The sequence below is a fragment of the Cavia porcellus genome, unplaced genomic scaffold (genome assembly GCF_034190915.1).
Source record: "Cavia porcellus strain 051 isolate PalLab524CR breed Dunkin Hartley unplaced genomic scaffold, mCavPor4.1 scaffold_1, whole genome shotgun sequence".
NCBI classification, from domain to species: Eukaryota; Metazoa; Chordata; class Mammalia; order Rodentia; family Caviidae; genus Cavia; species Cavia porcellus.
In genome coordinates, this window is record NW_026947484.1 from 60016768 (window position 1) to 60035682 (window position 18915).

An 18915-nucleotide genomic window follows, 5' to 3' on the forward strand; every position below is an offset into this window, starting at 1 on the left:
CACAGCACCCCCGGGGCGGCTTGGGCCGGAGCGACCAGGAGGGCACGCAGCAGGGTAACAGGACCTAGGTGTGAGGGCTCCCGGGGCGCCTGGCATCGAACGCCACGACGTGACAACAGAGGATAGGGCTGAACAGGAAACCACAAAGATGAAGTCCATGAGGAAACCAGGACGAAGCTGAGCAAAGCACAGCACGCAACCCTGGTGAAGACCTGGCAGTGTGAGCTAGGACCTATCATGACGTCATCATGGCGTCATCAGGACGCGACTGCCACGCCTCCAGGGCCGGCATCACGTGCTCACCCTCCCAGGGCACGAGGCCCAGCTAGTCCCGACAGGCTGCAGGAGGATGCTCAGCCGAACTGAGGTCGGCCCTCGGGACTGAGGGTCTGTCTCCAGGCCACTAGGGCCACTCATGGCCAGGCATTGGGGCCGGCCTTCAGGGCTCAGGATGGAGCGCAGGCAAACTGGGCCACCTTCGCTGCTGAGAGGCCCTGCGCTCCGGAGATGCCCGGGAGCATGCTCAGCCGAGAAGGGGACAGCAGGGTGGCTTCGCCCCAATGGTCTGTGTGAGGTCTACGCCACGTACTGCATGCGCTGCCGGTCCGGAGCTTGGGGTTGAGGAAAGGAAAAGAAAGGAAAGGAAAGGGTTGAGGAAAGGAAAGGAAAGGGTTGAGGAAAGGAAAGGAAAGGGGAAGGGAAGGGGAAAGGAAGGGGAAGGGAAAGGGAAGGGAAAGGGAAGGGAAGGAAAGGAAAGGAAAGGAAAAGAAAATAAAAGTATAGCAGAAAACTGCCAAAGATATGTCAAAATATGAAAATTTAGACTCCAGAATGCAAATAAGCTTCAAAGAAGATTTAAATGGAAATAAGTGGGTGCTAAAACGCATGTTAGGGGAAGGTCAGCTACCTAAAGACAAAGTGGGAAAAGTAAGGAAATGACCTGAAAAAGACAGCAAGCTGTTAGAGGAAGGTTTCTCCACAGCAAAGTGAGGGCCACTGGCGACTGGGATGTGACTTGGAAATGTTGAAGGATAAATATCACTCCAGGGTTTTACAAAGGCAGTAGAAAGACACCCCACCTCCCAAGAAAAAAGCCTGTCAGAGAACAATATTTAAAGACTAGGCTAAGTGAATTATAAAAGGATGCACTTTCAGAAAAATAGGTTTTGCTTTGCTCTGTTTTGCTTTTGTGGAGTAAAGTGGAATACAAATGCAGAAACGAGTGTCAGTAAAGCGATCAGTAAACACTAGTAGGTCTAAGTGGATGCTGCCTGGAAAGCAGCTGTATCACAGTGATTATCCAGAAGACTGGGGCTGACGAGAAAGGTACATTTTAGACATTCACAAAAATCAGTGTAGCAGCTGGTGTGCGCAGAAGGGGGCAAGGACACTTGTCACAGCTTCTTAAGGAAAGTTTTTTGTGATAGGACAACAAAAATGTGCACCTTCCAAAGCAGGAGGGCATTTAAAAAAAATAAAATGTACATAAAGGAAGCTAAAAAGGTAAAAGAAACATGGGATATAGAAAGTAATAAAGTTAAGTAGGAAATTCACACCTGAACATATCAGAACTTACAAGTAATAGTGATCCAGACTTACTAGGTAAAAAAATTTTAGAAGAGCTTCTCATCCCATTTATCCAAGGTTCCTAACATTAACACACAAAGTTTGAAAACAAAAGAAGGGAACAAGGAAATAGGTAAACAGTAGGAAAAGAAAACTAATGTATTAGAAAAATGGAGTTTAAAGTTAAAAAAATCACTATTAGTAATAAATGGCCACCATATTTGGTGGTTAAATACATTGTTCAAGCCATGTGTGAAGGTGCAGAGCTCTGATTCCAGCACTCAGGTTCAAGCCTAACCTGGAAAACTTAGTGATTTAGTGAGACTGGGTCTCAAAATAAAATGGGCTGGAGATGTGGTCAGTGTGATGGGTCTGAATTCAATCCCTGGTACTATAGTACATAAGCCAGTGACTCACCAGAAAAGAGCAGGGGCCTCCAGGCTCTCATTAGCAGAAGCTCAAGGATGAAAAGAAAGCTGATAAACTATTAGAGAGATTTTACATATCTTGAAGTAATGAGTGGAACAGATGAAAAATTTAAAATTATAAAATAGTTGACCCACACAATTTTCATGTATAATATCATAGATATAAATAGACCCCTCATCCAGGTAGTTTTTAAAAACATATTCAATCATGCATAAAATGATATAGATCTCAAAAAGTTCTGAAGAATTAGTATCATATAGGGAATACTTCTGGAACAAAATGAATGAAAATATGAACTTACTTCTCCAAGCAATCCCTTAACACCATATGCCACAAAAATTTGGAATATTTGGAAACTAATATATATATATATATATGTATATATATATATATATATATATATGCTAAATGACTCTTGAACCAGCAAGAGAACATAGTAAAATTTACATACTATTAAGACTCAAATAACAGTGAAAATACTGTCCAGTAAAACTTACCAGACTTAGATGTTGTATTACATGGGAAGTTATAGGCTTATGTGCGTTCATTAAGAAGGACAATGATTAAAGATTTATGTTAAACATCAAAATTAAAATATTTTGACAAAAATAAAAGCAGGCAGAAAATGCAGATAATACCATATATATATATATATATATATATATATATATATATATATATTTTTTTTTTTTTTTTTTTTTTTTAAGGCTTGGCAAGGCAGTACGTTCCTGTAAACTCAGCACTTGAAGGCTGAGCCAGAAGGATCTTGAGTTCAAGTCCAGCTAAGGCAGCTTAGCAAGACTCTGTCTCAAAAAGCCAAAATAAATAAAAATAAAAACAACCTACAAATCTTTGAAAATAAAACAACCCAAGTAGATTTATGGCAAGTTTGATAAGGAAGAAACTAAAGATATGAAATAAAATGAGAATGGGTATCACCAAAATTAATATTTTATGTAAAATATTAATAATTCTCTGTCAAATAGTTGGGAAATTAATGAAATAGTTTTATAGAAAGTATAAATTACCAAAACAAATTAACATAAAATAGAGACACAAATGTGTAAAAGAGAAGAAAGACAACCTGGCAGGGATATAGCCCTTGGCCTCAGCTCAGCACAAATCTTCATTGAAAAGGCCCTGTCTAGGGACAAACCCTGTTTCCATGTTATGTGACAGCTTATCGAGTCACTGGATGTGAGGTCTCCAGGCCAGGAAGCAGAAGGCTGAACCTTGGGAGGTGGCCATGTCCACGGACAAGCACAGGCCTGGCGAGACAGCCAAGCAGAAGGACACCAAGACTCACAGCACTGTCCTGGGAGCAGTTTGAGGGTCGCCCTAGGGACAGTGACCCATCTCAGCCTCTGCTGCACACAGGGCCTATGAAATAGGCCAGAAAGCAGTAGTGACAATCCTTGGAAAGAGTTAGACATACATCCCCTTGGCAAGGACACTCACTCTGGGGTCAGAAGCCACAGCCAGCAGCAGGCCAGTGGTGTAGGGAGGTGCCAAGCCACTAAAGGAAGACACTGCAGTATCACCTGTGCTACCAGGACTGAACTCCAAACACATCCACAAAAGCCACCTCCTGCAGGCCACTCGCACTGTGACTTGTCCCAGGTCCAGGAAGGCTGTGCTGCTGGCCACAGGTGTTACAGGGCCCGGGGAGGCGGGGGGTGTCTGCTCAGCCCCTGTGCCCACCAGCCAGGATTCACTGGTTCACCAGTTCTCCCTAAGTAGGCGTTGGTTTGGGGGCGCTGGCCAGGGAACTGCGATCTACAATGACTAGCGCTGCACTGAGGAGCAGCGCCTCCTGGGTCGCAGAGTCCTCAGCCCGGCAGACTGGGAAATGAGCTCTGAGCCAAATCCATGCAGCACTGTCTGTTCACGATCTGACTTCCATGGCTCCCTTCGGACTGTCTACTCCAGGTGGGACAGGCTATGGCAGAGCTCACCTGTAACAATCTCGAATTTGAGTTGACCGGGAGCATCTCAGTGATTCTGTGAGTCCTTGTCTCAAAATGTAAAAGAGGCCCAGGTGTAGTTTGGTGTGAAGGCACTGGGCTCAATACCAAGTACCAAAAAAAAACTTCATTCCTCCATATCTCTGTCTCTCTGATGAGATGACTTAGTTTCCCCCGAGGATCCAGAGCAGGAATGGGCACCCACAGAGCGACCCATGAACAAACCATGTTGCAGTCAGAGTCCCTCCTGTGCCCTGGCACCTGTCCACCTGAGTATTCACAAGTGGGCACACATCTAACAAAACACAAAGAACCCCAAGCCTAGGAAAGCAGACACATCGAAACACTTCATAGATGAAAGGCTGTACCATCACAAGGCTCCCAACACAACCAAATCAAAGAACCAAACACACCCAAGCAAAGCCACAAGAAATCAGGGGAAACCAGAATTCAGCCTGAGCAATCCAGATGGTGCAGTGCAGGAAGCACCCCCGGAATCGGAATCCAGAGGCTGCCCTTGCCACTTGACATCCTTATTCACACACCAGAAAGATAAGAAGCCAGAACACTGCCCGATGGCCTGATTCAGTGTTTGTCATGAGAGTCCAGGCAATGAAGTGAACCAAAGCCTGAGGCGGATGACACGCCTCACACCCTCCTTACAGCACCCTGCATCCACTACTCCTGTCTCAGGAAACACCTGTGATTCTGGAATTGAGAGCCAGAACGGCCTTGGGGAGCACTGATCTAATCCCCCTGCTCTTGAGGAAGTGCTCCAGACAACTCCAGACTGTGTCTGATTTTGAGACTTGGAGGTCAGTGAGCCTCACAGTGAGATAAGGAGTGGCCGGAAGGCAGCCCGTCTCAGGACTCACACATCTTAGCTTCTTATATGTATTTTGCAGTCAAATTTTACAAAGTCACACTGAGGAATCACTGCTGGCTATCACTAGGGGAAGGAAAGAGTTCGTGTCATCTGAAAGCCCTGATAGTTCTCCAGAAATCTCTAATCCAAAATAAATCCAAAGAGAAAAAGACGACGGTGGACCTGGTAACTGATACGGCGCTGTGAGGCCTCTGTCAGAAGGACACACGCTCTGCCTCAAATAATTATGTGTCTAGACACAGAGGGATTACGAAGTTCAGTTCTATAACCCTCAGTTTATAATTATTCTACCTCACATTCCAGTGTCCTGGTGCAGTTTGGAAGTGTCTGAAATAAGGATCGGCATTCACCCCTCTGTGGTTTCCAAATCTGGCCTTTTTAGATGCATGTTAAAACAATACTTCTGTTGGACCCAAAAAAGACATTAAAAAACAGCTCAGCTTCTGAAAGGGATAAAGTTACTGACCGTAATTTCACAGGACTAATCCATCAGTGGAGATTGTGATTCAAATATCGTAACTTCTGTAAGCAGTAGCACCAGTGTTTTATCACCTGGGCACACACACACACCCCTGTGCTTTACATGACAAGTAACATCTACAAATTCTGGTCTGCAGAGTCAGACACCATGGTGGGCCTGGGGTGAGCAGGTGAGAGGGCTTCCACAGAGGGCAGGTGGCACAGGCCCTCGGGGGGTGCCCTCAGGTTCTAGGATGGCCCTGTGTGTGATCCCACGGTTCTCTAAGGAGGCATCCACACCACAGAGCAGGGCCAGGTGTGAAGATGTGCTACAGGGACCCAGGGAGGGGTGCTGAGGCAGAGACAGCAGCCGGCATTGCAGTGAGCTTCCTTCCCTGCAGTGTGCTCACTCTCAGTATGTGTAGGTGTGTGAGTGTGTGGGTGAGTGTGGGATTTTGTCATTACTCAATGATATAATGAAAAATTTACAAGGAAAAAACTATTTTAATCTACTAATTTAAAGGTGTTATTCTGAGGCCGGTTTTGACATCATTTAATGACATAATTGCAAAAGTAATTTACATGCAGCTATGAAATAAAAGCATATTAAATTTAGTTGTTTTTAACATTATGTGTTTAACTACAAGTTAATTAAATGTAGGTACATATAAAGAAGGCTGATCCCATATACATATGATGCTTGGCTTCCTGACTTTTACAATTACCCAAAGGGAAGCACCCCACTTCCCAAGCTCTCTACGGCCCTTTCAGGACATGGCTTGGGCATGGCTATAGGATCTGTGATATCTCCACATCTAGGAAAGTCATGGCCAGTGCAGTCATTCTGATGTCCCCTTCCTAGCTGAGGGGACAGTTCCACCAACACCCACTGTCCCATGGCATGCTCAGGACGGCCCAGGGTGGCAGGGCCACATCCCCTCCCTCAGGAGCTCACTAGGATGCAGGGCTTCCTGCTGGGCCAGTGCCTGGGTACTTCCCCACACTGAGGCTGTGAGGGAGGAGAGGTGGGAGCCCTAGATGAACGGACCTGGACAGGGACACAGATGTCTGCAGCACAGGGGTCACAGCACCACCCTGGGGAACCAGACTTGCATCTGGGGCGTTGGCCTCCAGCTGGAACAGCAGTGTCTGGATAACAAAGGTCTGAGCGGAAATGAACTGGTAGAGATCACTACAGAGCGGCTCCTAAGCAGGACTGAAAATTAACTGATTGGCTTCTGTGTATACTTGTGAGTCTGTCCAGGCCTAGGCCCTTTGTCTGGAGAAGGGCAGCAGATTCCCAGGAGGTGAACCTCTGTGAGTCACTGGTCCCGAGTGAGGCCTCATAGGACAAGACCAGGCCACAGCTGAGGACACCTGGCTCCCACCCCAATTAACTAGATAGAGACTGCAGCTGCAGATACACACTCCTCTGGTGAAAGTCACCTAGAGGTAAAACAGTTCTCCTAAATTAACATAATTTATTACTGGACAAGTCCTTGAACCCACTCCCAAGCTCAGTTTCCGATGCTTTCCACTCAAGGCTCTTCCTTTGATTGAAAACCAAATTAATACAGGTGCCCAGAGTTCTTTGTCTCAGCCCCCAGAGTATCTTGAGTTTGATTAGACTGTTTTGATCCTCCTGGAGCCCTAAAATCACACCACTTGTGTCCTTTATGTAAGCATGGCCCACTCCTTTGGGAGGCTGCTGGGCTCATCAGTCCGAGAGATATGTGACAATCTGCCTGCTGCTGCCTGGGCCTCCTGATGCCTTTCAGACCTAGGCTCCTCGGTTTCTGCTTGCTTCGTTGGTGCTGGGGACCGAGTTGAGGGCCTCTGCTCACACTGAGCTACATCCCAGCCCCTTGTCTTTTCCTTTCTCTTTTTTATTTTGAAACAGAATCTTGCCCAGGCTTTCTGCACATGTGTGATCCTCCTGCCCCCTGTGTCACTGGGGTAACAGATGAGCACCCCTACCCCAGCCTTGCTAGATGTTCCAGTGACTGCAATCACCCAAACAGGAAGGAGAGACCTCAGGAAGGTACAGCTCAGCTCTGACTTTGCCAACCCACAACCAGGCAGTAGTGACCAGAGTCATCCCGCTGAGCCAGAACTCACTTGGGGACAATAGCCACACCTGCTCCCTCTGCCTCCCCTACACAGAGGGAAATGCAGGTGACCAGCATGTTGGCATCCCCATTATTTAATTCAATGCTTTTTTGTGAAGAGGCAAGAAAATATAGCAGAGTGGTTCAAAGAAGCCCAAGCAGCCAGCTGATGTTCTCAGGGTCTCATTCTCCTCATCTTCAACCTGGATGGCTGAGCTTGAGATAAGGAGTTCGGAGCAGGAAACCCTCTTCAACCCTGCTCTGAGCAAGAGGGCTTCGGATGGGAACCTCAATGTGGATGGGCAGGGCCCTCTCCCTCCCTCTGCAGGCCCCCCCTCCTTTCCTCAGCAGACTTCACTGCAAGTTCTCTTCTCAGAAATGCTGTCAGCTGTGCTGGAACATTGTCCACCCCAGTGTGCAGCTTCTAAACTCAATGCTGACTAAGTAGCAGTCCACATGCAGTATGAGTATCTTTGAAGAACTGGGCTTCGGAGTTGTTAGGGTTAATTCTGACACTGTCACACTCCAGGGAGACCTGGCAAAGGTCATGTGTCATTCAGGACTAATTAGGGTTGCCAGATTAAGTTCCAATACACTGGTATCTGCTGGAATATAAAGTGCAAGTAATTTTTCAAACAAGTATGCCTTGTGCAACACTGGGAATGCACTCCCAGTAAGACACTCAGTGTTCTGGCTTGCATGGAACATGCTTGTACCATGCCTTCATTTTTGAAAGTTCTTATAGAACTGGGTCCTGTAGGTACCCTGGGGCCTCTGGTACCTGGAAGCTAAAAGACAAAAGGATCCTCCAGGATCACAATCACCTCTTCCTCCCAGAGACAGGAAAGGAGGGCCCAGGCAATTAGACCACTGGTCAAGGTCACCCAAGACAAGAGTGGCTCAGGCCACACTGCTGCATGCCTGCACCTGTGACACACCCGTGTGCCCCAGCAATGGTCCTTCGGATCTGAAAGGAAAATTCTTTTGTTATCCTGGTTGTTCTTCAAAAAAGAAAGAAGCCCAGCAAAAGGACACTAAAACACCACATCCATCCAGCCTCCTACTAGGACCCTGAACGGCTGGGTGGAGGCCCCCCATGGCTTCCTTCCCCACTAGCACAGCACCTGTCTCCCCAGTCCTCTCCCACCCTCCTGACACCCATGGCTGGGGATAATGAGTCTGAGGGCCAGTGTGGCTTCCTGATGTCACAGACATGGAGCTCTGGCCGGTCCTTCCAGCTCTGCCCAGGACACACCCTGACAACAGCCTGTGCCTGCCAGCCCCACACACAAACCCAGAGCCCTGACCTAGAACAGCAACCAAAGCCCACAAAGGTGTGGTGACTCAGGCTGGAATACCACAACAGCCGCCAGGCCAAACAAACCCCTGTGAGGAAGTGAAAGCAGTCAGCACCAGCAGCAGGCGGCAGGGGGGAGGGGAGGGGGCCCGCAGGGGACACAGATCTGAGCCCTATGAACCTCAGGTCCCAGGGGCTCCATGAGTGAATGATGTCAGGTGTCCTGCACTTTCTGCAAAACCTGTGGTTACCCAGAGGGACAAAACTCAGTGGCTGAAGGGTTCTTTTCTTCAAAAAAGAGGGCTTGGTCACCATGCAGCCAGTGGGAGTTTTGTTTCTCTGGTCTGGGGTTAGGTGGAGAGTAGAGATGCTGTGGGTTTAAACTTGGGGATTGGTTCCCTGTCCCGGGGTGCAGTTCATTGTGTGTAAGTTGGAGCTGAGTAAACACAACATGACATGACATGATCAGAGAGAGACAGGGCAGAGGGCAGGCCAGGGGCTCAGCCATGGTGACGGTCATACAGCTCTCAGAAGGTTCAGAGACCAGAGATGTCAGAAAAGCTGCTGTAGCCACAGGGACAGGAGCAGCCCCAGCGATTCCTGGGCACCTAAGGGTCCCCCACCTGGCCTGATCTCAGCAGATGCCCTGCACCCCAAGCCAACCCCTCCCTTGCACAGGTTTCCCAAGCCAAGTTCTTCCTGTATCAACAGACTGTAAACAGAGCACTCCTCAGGGTGATGGATCACGGACCCTGCCCATGCTCCCAGCTGCCTGGACATATCTGAACGACACATGACCCCTGCCGGGTCTCCCTGGAGTGTGACGTGTCAGCATTAACCCTAACCGACACCAAAGCCCAGTTCTTCAAAGATACTCATACTGCTTGTTCACTGCTACTTAGGAAATTCTAGGATGCTTACTAGGCAGGGACACTTGGGGAGGCAGAGCCAGTGCTAACCCCAGGCACTCCACCTAACCCCACACTAGAGGGCAAGGAAAGGACTAAATTGACATATGAATTAATCTCTGAACTCCAAACACACAGCCCTGTAATGTGCATAAAACCAGGCAGACGAGAGATCAAAGCAGGAGATGGGTTCCCCTGCGGCGGCTCTCCCAGCCCACAGGTAAGAGACTGCTGGGACTCATGGCTCCTATGTCACTCCTCTGCTCTGAAGCAGGATGTAGGGACATAGAGCACGGTGTTCTGTTCACAGTCACTGGAGCGACACACCATAGGCACACTCCTAATTTGTTATTTTTAATGTTCTATTTTGAGACAGAGTGTCACTGGCTTGCTAAGTTCCCCAAGCAAGGCTCATATCTGTATCCCTCCTGCTTCAGCCTCCCAGAGTGCAGGGATGTCGGGTGTGCACTAGATAAGAACAGAAACAGAAGGAGTAGCCCCTCTTTTTGAAGGGCACCTTTGCTATGATTGACAGGCAGGGGACCATAGCATGGAGCCTCGGTCCCCTTGTTTATAACTTTGTAGTTTTGGGCTTTAAGGCTTGTGTGGATTTCTTTGCTTTAGTTTATGCTACATTTAACTGCAAATATTTAGTGAAAATACTGATTTTTTTTTAGATCTAAAAGCATTTAACTTGAATGAAAATCCCCACTATTCCAGTCCCTTCTTAATGAAACCAAGCAAGCACAGACAAGAATCACAGGATGAGGTGCCAGGCCAGACAGGAGCACAGTCCTGGCCTCCGAGTGCACCCTCCAGGGTCCCGAGCTCCATCTTCGCACCGCATCCCTGTGGCAGCTGGCGCAGCAGCCACTGTGCATGTGTGTGCATGTGTATGATTATGTGTGTGAGTGTGTGTGTATGCACTCTGTAAGCCCCGCTGCTGCCCCGAGTCACAGAGTGGGCGGCAGTGGGTGGCAGCACAGTGGGCGTCTCTCCTTCCCTGTGGCTCCCAGAGACTCCCACTGTTCCAGTCCCTTCTTAATAAAGCCTAGCAAGCATAGAGCTATCCTCTCACCCACACCTGGCTGGCACCGTGCCCCCACCTCCAGGCCTGTGAGTGCAATAAACGCCCCTCTGTGAAGTTATCGAAAACAGAGTTATAGGAGGATTTCTTTGGAATCACAGATACTCGTGTAGTTGGGAGCGCTAATCAAACTTCCCAAGCTGCACATTAATATGAACATCGAAGTGCAGCCTTTCTTTGGGGCACAAATGCCAGCCGCACACACCCGAAGGCCCTGGGGACTGGACTGCCCTCGGTGCCACGGTCAAATCCTCTCCAAACCCAGCAGAGCCAGCGCCCTCGCTCAGCCACCAAGCATACCCACCCCGGGATGTGCTCCCCTTCTCACGTTAACACCCCGTGCCTTTCCCTTCCCACCCACTGTTCCTGAGACATCCCCACTAATCCACAGTAACATTGGTACCTTCATCCCAGAGTCCTCCTCTGTCACCTCAGCTGGTCTTTATTTCCTGTCTTCAACTGATCTTTCCTCTCTCCAGCCCTTTCCTTTCTTTGTACATGTTTAGTTTAAAACTATTCACCGAGATCTCCTACATCCTGGAGATTACACACCACCCAAGGACCACATAGCACCATGGTGATATCTGTAACCAGAGCCACAGGTGTCAAGAGCCTAAGAGCCCTGTTCCCAGGAGACAGACACCCCATCACCCACACTGTGACACTCTGCCATGTTACAATGTCCCAGCAGCTAGAATCCAGCATGGGAAGGAGGCAGTGCCCAGGGCCATTACATCCACACCCAAATGCCAAGTCCAGCACACTCCTGGGACTGGGATCCAGTTCCATCAAGCCTCACTCAGCTCCACCATGAGTGGGAGCCAGAGTAGAGACAACAGGTGCCTGGGGTCCTATAGGGTCATCCATCGATGGCTGAAATGCCAGCTCCACCTTAGACACCCCGGAAAGCTGGGTTTCCCCAGTGTTGGCCCCACACCCTTGTGATGACTCTGTGTATGGGCCTGATGTGACAGCTACATTAGATGATGCACGGAAACCACTGGACAGGGAACACTCAGCACGCGCTGGGAGATTAACGAGAGGACTCTCCACACACAAACCTGCTGGTCAGTGCTGTTCCGTAAACCGGGGCCTGTCACTCATAGGTCTTCACTGTGTCATTTGGTTTAGAGTGACCATGTCCAGGAAGTAAGGGGAAGAAGAGAAGCCTTCAGAGGCATCTTGTCGGCAAACACAAATACCTTGTATTTCAGAAATTGACTCCACAGGGCCGGGGATTTAGCTCAGTGGTGTAAGCACCTGCCTGGCAAGTGTGAAGTCATGAGTTTGATCCCCACCCAGTACAAAAAAGAAAAGAAAGAATTGGCTCCACAGACATCAGCCTCCTGTGTCTTCTGTCATGGGTGGAATGGGGCCCCAGACTCAGGATGTGGGTCCCCTGTGGCTCCGTAGTCCTCTGGCTCTCTCCACACTGTTAGGGTCTCACCTGTGCCTCCCTTCCACCTTCCCCATCTCCTCTGCCTCTCCCAGCCTCAGGCCGGGACCATGCACTGCTGTATGCTAACACCAGTGTTCTCCGGAATTATTAGGAAAAAGTGGCTTGGTGAACCCCAGCCTCCACAGGGTCCCTCACACCCCTGCATGTGTCTGACCTCAAGGCCACCCCTCCTCCAGGGCCCCTGGGCTGCTTACAGTTCTTGCACAGGCAGATGCCCATTGCTTCAGAGGAGGCCAAACAAGCCAAACCAACAGAAAGGTCTGACCACAGCTGTGGCCAGGTGCCAATTGCTCCTGAGTGGTAGGGCAAATTTACACATGGATCTCCTCTACTCAGTCTGCAAACCTTGCTCATTACCCATGGACTGTGCAGGCCAGGCCTGGGCCGCAGTGTTTCCAAAGCCCACCTTAACCGGGTGTCATGGAACCAGACGCTTCACTTGGAGCTGATTTTAATGCCCTACGTATCCTAGGAGATGGCTGAGGGTTCAGGAGACGGCTAGATAGGACCAAGAAGCCAGCAGAAATCAAAGACAACTGGCACTTTGTGGGCTATCTGGAGCACAGACCCAGGCAACTTGTCCCTCTTGTTCCTGCTGGGTTCCTATGGACCAGAGAAGTCACCATCCAGGACACAAGGATCACTGTATGGGGTGCAGAAATACCCACCTGCCATGGCTAATGAGCATGGGAGGGGAGCCCGACAGCTGCCTTTGACCCAGAGCCTCTAACCAGCAAGGAGCTCCTGGGCTGAAGATACCTCACTGGCTCTTCTGGAGCAGGGACACCAGCAGGGACACCAGAAACACCGATTTCATTCCAGACCACAGCTCTCCACAGTCAGAGGGAGGCAGCCCGGCCACTTCCATCTCCCAGCTGCTGATTACATCAAAGGCAGCGGCACAAATTCAATTTTAGGATGTTAATCTTGGCCTGCCACTCAGAAATTTTCTCTGAGGGATATGATTTTTCTCTGGATTTCATTTTAAGAATGATTTTCTTCATCCACAATCAATAAAGATATGTTTTCATCAAAAGACTCTATCTTGGCAGAATTCAATTGGCTATTTCAATCCCTTTTGGTGACACAATATTAATTAAAATAGTTTATGTTGCACCTCAACTGGAAAAAGAGGCAGCGAAAGAGCAGCTACTCAGAACACATGTTCTCTACACATCAGCGCAGAAGGTGAAAAATAATTTTCTCCTCCAAGCGACAGACATTAACTATTCAAGAGAAGTGTGTGCCTGGACCATCACCGTGATCTCCCAGGGAAGGGAAGGTGGCGCTCTTGGATCAATATCTCTGTTCGATAAATAGGAAATCAAAATGCACAAGCAATGTGCCACACACTCCCCTCAGGTACCCCTGGAGGAAGAGGAATGACCTGAGTCTCCGTGCCCTCTGGGCTGGGGACACCACCCAGAACCAGGTCACTCTTTCCCTTAACAAGTACGAGAATGACAATGCTGTTAAAACTCCTTCCGATCTTACATTTTGAAAAAAGTATTGGAACCAATCCCATCGTGTTTCCCAAAGCAGACATTTTTAAAGTTTTTCACATTACGAACAGAGAAACAGAAGGTGACACAGTGCAGGAATTCTGTCAAAAGTCACCAGGAAAGGGGTCAATTTGCCTGCATGGGTTCCTGAAGAGCCCAACTCTGTTCTGCCTGAGACCCACGAAGGCCCCAACCCTTGCCCCCAGAGGCTGACGGCCAAGCATGGAACCGGATGTCCCTTGGGGAAGGGATGAGGGTCCCCTGGGCAGGGGGAGGGCTTCCTGCCTGGGAAGATGTAGGGGGTTGCCCGAGGGGTCAGCATCAGAGGAGGACTGAATAGTCCTGCTGGCAGCTCACTCCCAGGTTAGTGCGAAGGTAGAAAGGACAGGGAAGCTTTCCTCATGGCCCCATCAGTGAAACCCTCTCATCTTCCTCATCCCGAATTCATCTAGCCATAGTGCTTCTTAACACATGAAAGTGATAATTTTAACAAGTGGCTGCTCCGATATCCCAGAGTTGAAGGATTTCACAGAACTCAACAGATTGTCATTTCAAAGTGTCACCTGAACCCACGCTGATAGAACACTTAGAACAACCCAGATTTGTATCACACACACACACACACTCACACACACAGAAAAGTATCAAATCAAGGCACAGCATGGGCATTTATATAAATCTAGTCCAAGTCTCTATTTTATGTATCAAAGAAAAATAGCAACAGTGGAAAGGTCAGTTAAAGAAAGGAGTGACTCAGGTTTGGTTTTGTTCAGAAACTTGACCAGCTAGTGGTAGATAAGCTTGGACAGAGCGGACACACGACACAACACATTCCTCAGCCTCTATGCATGGGAGTGACACCTTAGTGTCACTGCAGAGGCTATTGAAATCCAGACACCTGGGTTTTACACTAGCTGCAGGAATCAGAACCCAGAAAGGATGGATCCCCAGAGGAGTCCACACTGGATCCTCAAAGACACTCACACTAATGACTAAGGAACCTCAATCTCCCTTCTGCATGCTTCCTGCACAGAATGATTGATGAAGTACTTAAGTCAGTTGATTAGAGAAAAATTTCTGAGGTAAAGAAGGTATGAGTGACCAAAGAAAGAACAACTACCCCAAAGTTCTTCATGAGCCAGGCATTCAAGGCCAGAGTGAATGGTAGTGCCCAGCCTGACCAGGGCCTCATAACCAGCAGCCTGGCCTGGCCTCTCCGCAACGGTGCCCAATTCCTGAACTGAGTTCTTTTGCTGACTGCTGGTGCCTGAGTGCCAGGTGGCAATGTCCCTTGCCCTGTAGGGGTTACTGCAAAAGCGTCCTTTCTTGGAAATCCACGTGAGGGAACAAAACTTACAACAGGAAACTCCAGGTACTCAACGGTTCAGCACATTTGTACAGAGTCTGCAAGCCTGGTAACACATGCATGATCAAGTTAGAATTTCTAGGCAAATTCACCCAAATTTAAAAGGGGGGTTTGAAAAATAATAATACAAAGGAACAAGTTTTTCCCAAAGTTTTCAGTTTACATTCTGGTGTCCCAAAATAATGAACAAATTTTTAATATCTCTTTCACACATCCAGGCAGCTGGAAAGAAAGGCTGAGACCCTATCCTGCAAATGTAGGAATGTGGGGTTTTCCCGAGTAGGGCCAGGCAGAAATCCACGCACTCTTAACTTCAAGCTCAACCAAGAGGATGGCTCAGACCTCTTGGTCTGCTTCCTGGTGCCTGAGTAGAAGTCATAAAGCCCTTCTCCACTTGAGTCCAGGTGAGCATCACCTGTCTACTCCAGAAAAGGAGCCAGGTGAGGGCTTTGCCTTGGCCATGTGCCCGCTGCGCCCAGCAGAGAGGGTTTTATAGGTAACCAAGTCTTTCCCTGCACTGCACTGCCAGTGCCCTTGAAGATGTAGTCAGCTCCAAATAACGTGCATCGATGGTGAGATCACAAGTTCTGCTTGAGCACACCACAGCTCAGAGGTTAGGGGGTGGTCACCAATGTCCTGTCACGGCCAGGGCTGGGCAGAGTGGGCACAGGGTGTTTTCCTCTCCCCACCTCAGTGCGCTCTCAGCATGTGCTCCAGGTCAGTGCCTTCCACTGGGGACCCTCCAGACCGGTGTGCGCTGGAACTCCCGGGTTGATGTTTAGCCTGCTCCGCCCTGTGACCTGGACTGAGCCCTGCTTACAGTGGACCTGCCCACACCCTCCTGTGCAGGCACAGGCCAGCAGCACAGGTCACCGGCACCCAGAAATGGAGCCCACACGTCAGGCGGGACACCCTGCTGACCACTTGGGAAGCCTTCCTGCCTTCCTGGCTGCCCCAGCCATTGCAACACAGGGAGCCAAGGGGGGCCAGGGATCCGCGGACCACGGCGCCCACATCTACACCTGCTCTCCTGGAAGCACCTGTGTGTGGACTGAATCTCACCTTGTGGAAAGAAAAAGCACAGGGAAGCTGCGCTGTGACCGCAGTAGTGCGTTTCACTGAGGATTAGTTGCAGACACACGGCTTGCACCGTTCATACCGTCCTCAAGGCGTCTCTCCAGAGCTAAGCCCAGGGAGGGAGCGCCTTGCACCACGCCAGACAGAGCCGGACGGTCCAGCTCTGCCCAGAGGCCCGGGTGGGGCTGGGTGTGTCTGGCTGTGCAACCCGGGAGCTGAGAGTGAGCGCTGGAATCCAGTCTCCCCTAAAGCAACGATTCCTACCCTAGAGAGCAGGATCTGAGTTTTAAAGGTTCCAAGGGGCTCCAGGTCCCTTTAAGAAAGCCAGTTCTTTGATTTTGAAGATGTCACAGGACAATTAAGGGGCTCCCTGGGACCCCCGAAGCTAATCCATGGGCTTGGCAGGACCTCAGAGGTGTTCTAGGGCCAGAACCCAGTCCACAGCTAGGAACCCTGATACGAGGTCCCCATGCCCCCAATTCCTAGCCTCGGATCCACCTGGAGAAGGGCTGGGTCTGGCAATGTTAGCAGCGCCTCTGTGACCACACGTCTGCCAGGAAGGCGCTCTGTGCAGAGGGCTGAGCTGCTGGGTAGGACTCGGGTCAGACCCGGCACTGGTGCTGCCAGCATCACACCTCGTAGCAGGAAGAGTGCACTGTCTGAACACTGAGGTCCTATGGCAGCGACCCGAAGACCCCAGGATCCAGCGCTACCGTTCCGCGGTGACCCGAGGCTGCTTCCTAACCTCTCTAGCCCTGCAGCGATCGGCGTGGGACCCTGGGCACGCGGGGCTGGGCGGCTGGTGCCATCGGAGGGACGACAGTGACCTGAAGTCTTTCCGGAAGGGATGGCCAGTACCCCGCATCCTTCACAGAAAACACGGGGCCACCAAGGTCCTGGAGTGGCCGGGGCAAAGGGTTGCGGGAGAGCGAGGGAGGGAGAGGCCGGGTGACGCAGGCACCACTTCGCCCCGACGGCCCCAGCCCCTCGCTCTCGCACACCCGGGCCTCCCTGTGTCCCAGGCTCCATCCCGGTTGGGGAGACAAGAAGGACCACCCGCCCCGCCCAGAAGCTCACCCCGCGGAGCCACGCGTCCCGGGCCGTCTGTTCTGAGCTCGGCGTCCAAGCGATCGCACACGCGGGTCCGCGCTTCGACCCCTGGAGAGGCGTGGGGACCCTCGCCCAAAGAGGTGGGAGCACCAGCCACGACTTACCTGCGACAGGCAGACCTAGTTGCCTAAAGCCCAGCACCGCTCGGCCCGCACTAAGGTATCCGCGGCCCCGCCCCCAGCCGCGCAGCCCCGCCCCGCCCCGCCCCACGCCCTGGCCCCGCCCCAGGCAGCTTCGGCCCCGCCCCAGGCCGTGGCCCCCAGTCCCTAGACTACCGCGGCCCCGCCCAGGGCACTGGCCCCGCTCCCGAGAACCCGCGGCCCCGCCCCAGGCAACATTGGCCCCGCCCCTCGGCGCTCGAGGCCCCACCCCGGACCTTGGCTCCGCCCACCCCAGCCAGGCTCCTGGCTGGTGGAGCGTGCTGCTCTCCCCCGTCAAAGGGCCGGCTCCATCCTTGGAGGCTTAAGTAAGGCAGCCTTGAGCCTAAACTGAGGACCCAGCTCTGACAGCACCAAAGAGTCCGAAAAATACCTGCTGTGAGGCTCCTTTGGACCGCACCCTGTGACCACAGCCCTGGGTGGGCGATCCCAGCACACCCATGACCCAGCACTTTGGGAGGCCCAGGCAGGAGGTGGCAAGTTAGAGTCTGGCCTGAGTACCACAGGGCCTGCACTAGACCCTGGGTCTAAAGTAAAAAGAGCCAGACATGTAGTTTGGTGCAGGCCTCAGGGTTCAAGTCCCAGTGCGGAAATAATGAAAAGCCTGGGTCAGCGCCCAACTGGCAATGGCCTGTGGTCTCTGCAGGTGCAGTGCCTGGATCCAAAGTGCCCCAGACTCAGAGGGGAGAGGTCGCCATCCCCTTTCCCAGACATCTGGCTTCTCACAGACAGGGGACTCTAGGCCACCCCTGGGGGTTCATGCTCTCCTGGCTCCCACCCCCCAGACAGGGGCCAGGGTCCTTGAAATGGCCCTGCATGGTCTTTCTCCTGGACCCTGTGCTCTCAGAGGCCCTGCACCCCACACCCAGCAAGTGCCAGTGACCTCTGCCCTTGGTGCTCAGGTGTCCTCAGACTGCACCTGCTGGGCTCTGGGTCCCAGAACAGTCCTGTCCCTGTGTTCTCACAGACCCCCATCCCATAAGCATCTTCCTAGTCCACATGCCTGGCTTAGCACTTCCTCCATGCCCACAGCCCACAGACTGGAGACAACGGCACACGCTGGCAATGGTAACATCGGGGTATTGGTCTTTAGGTCAGCAGAGTCACTGTGCACGCTGAACTCAAACTCAGTCCCTGCCCCTTGTACAAAAATTAATTTTGAATGTATTGTAGAGCTAAATGTAAAACATAAACTTTAAATCAGCTAGGAGAAAACAATGAAATCCTGCTTATCTCAGGTTAGTCCCCCCCCAAAAAAATCCATAGAATAAACAAGTTGAAAAAATTGCCCATTCCACCAAAGAAAATATTACAGATGCACAGTGAGCTCATGAGACAATTCTTCTTATCTTGTGCAGCTGACCAGGAACTGCGCCCTGCCTAACAGTCTGCTGCTTTTCTGGTGAGCTTGGACATTCCTAAGTCTTCACCAATTTATACTTTTCTGCCCCAAAGGTATTCATGTTTGTGTCTCCAGGATATTATGTTCTCTGGGAAGGCCCTTTGGTGCCTCTCTTCCCATGCCATCAGCAGGTGTGT

At 50.7% G+C, this 18915-nt stretch overlaps 1 protein-coding gene across 1 annotated transcript in view; it reads right to left on the reverse strand.

The window, feature by feature from the left end:
- The window catches only part of Wdr72 (WD repeat domain 72), a 172886-nt gene extending 155569 nt beyond the window's left edge, over window positions 1–17317 (reverse strand). Inside the window, exon 1 of the mRNA XM_023565937.2 lies at window positions 17186–17317. The gene's annotated coding sequence lies outside the window, so the exon portion shown is untranslated. The remainder of the gene's footprint in view (window positions 1–17185) is intronic.
- Window positions 17318–18915: the final 1598 nt, after the last annotated feature.